This window comes from Mus caroli, unplaced genomic scaffold (genome assembly GCF_978045245.1).
Source record: "Mus caroli unplaced genomic scaffold, Mus_caroli_1 scaffold_33, whole genome shotgun sequence".
Taxonomy (NCBI): Eukaryota; Metazoa; Chordata; class Mammalia; order Rodentia; family Muridae; genus Mus; species Mus caroli.
In genome coordinates, this window is record NW_028227288.1 from 1889168 (window position 1) to 1891246 (window position 2079).

Consider the following 2079-nt stretch of genomic DNA (forward strand, 5'->3'; position numbering starts at 1 on the left):
CATATTCTGGGTAATACAGTGTAAATTTTTAATTTTCTACTTTTTTCAGGATTTCTCGCCATATTCTGGGTCCGATAATGTGAATTTTTAATTTTCACGTTTTTCATGGTTTCTCCGCATATTCTGGGTCCTTGAGTGTGATTTTCTCATTTTCCACCTTTTTCAGGTTTTCTCGCCATATTCGGGGTCTTTCAGTGTGAATTTTTAACTTTCCACTTTTTTCAGGTTTTTTCGTGATATTCTGGGTCCTACAGTGTGATTTTCTCATTTCGATGTTTTTTCAGGTTTTCTTGCCATATTCCACGTCCTTCAGTGTGAATTTTTAATTTTCCACCTTTTTCAGTATTTCTCACCATATTCTGGGTAATACAGTGTGAATTTTTAATTTTCCACATTTTTCATGGTTTCTCGCCATATTCTGGTGTCCTACAGTGTGAATTTTTAATTTTCACGATTTTCAGGGTTTCTTGGCATATTCTGGGTCCTGCACTGTGATTTTCTCTTTTCCAAGTTTTTCAAGTTTATTTGTAATTCTGGGTCTAACAGTGTGATTTTCTCATTTTCCACGTTTTTCAAGTTTTTCGTAATTCTGGGTCCTACAGTGTGATTTTCTCTTTTTCCACCCTTTTCAGGTTTTCTCGCCATATTTGGGTTCCTTCAGTGTGAGTTTGTAATTTTCTACTTTTTTCAGGGTTTCTCGCCATATTCTCGGTCCTACAGTGTGATTTTCTCATTTATGACGTTTTTCAACTTTTTTCTCAATTCTGGGTCCTACAGTGTGATTATTCTCATTTTCAACCTTTTTCAGGTTTTCTCACCATATTTGGGGTTCTTTAGTGTGAATTTTTTTATTTTCTACTTTTTTCAGGTTTTCTTGCCTTATTCTGGGTCCTTCGTGTGAGTTTTTAATTTTTCTCATTTATCAGGTTTTTCTCGCCAATATTCGGGGTCTTTCAGTGTGAATTTTTAACTTTCCACTTTTTTCAGGTTTTTTCGTGATATTCTTGGTCTTACAGTGTGATGTTCTCATTTCCACGTTTTTCAGGTTTTCTTGCCATATTCCAGGTCCTTCAGTGTGAATTTTAATTTTCAACGTTTTTCAGTATTTTTCGCCATATTCTGGGTAATACAGTGTAAATTTTTAATTTTCTACTTTTTTCAGGATTTCTCGCCATATTCTGGTCCGATAATGTGAATTTTTAATTTTCACGTTTTTCATGGTTTCTCCGCATATTCTGGGTCCTTGAGTGTGATTTTCTCATTTTCCACCTTTTTCAGGTTTTCTCGCCATATTTGGGGTCCTTCAGTGTGAGTTTGTAATTTTCTACTTTTTCAGGGTTTCTCGCCATATTCTGGCTCCTACAGCGTGTATTTTTACTTTTCCAAGTTTTTCAGGGTTTCTCACCATATTCTGGGTCCTGCAGTGTGATTTTCTCATTATCCACGTTTTTCAAGTTTTTTCGTAATTCTGGCTCTTACAGTGAGATTTTCACATTTTCCACCTTTTTCAAGTTTTCTCGCCATATTTGGGTCCTTCACTGTGAGTTTTTAATTGTCTACATTTTCAGGATTTCTTGCCATATTCTGTGTCTGATAGTGTGAATTTTTAATTTTCACATTTTTCAGGGTTTCTTGGCAGATTCTGGGTCCTGCAGTGTTATTTTCTCTTTTTCCAAGTTTTTCAAGTTTTTTTTTGTAATTCTGGATCCTACAGTGTGATTAATCTCATTTTCCACATTTTTCAGGTTTTCTCGACATATTCTGGGTCCTTCAGTGTGAAATTTTTATTTTCCTCGTTTTTCAGGTTTTCTCGCCATATTCTGGGTCTTTCAGTTTGAATTTTTTAATTTTCCACGTTTTTCAGTATTTCTGGCCATATTCTGGGGTAATACGATATGAATTTTTAATTATCCACTTTTTTCATTGTTTCTCGACATATTCTGTGTTCCACAGTTTGAATTTTTAATTTTCACGTTTTTCAGGGTTTCTTGGCATATTCTGGTTCCTGCAGTGTGATTGATTTTCTCATTTTCCACGTTTTTCAAGTTTTTTCGTAATTCTGGGTCCTATAGTGTGATT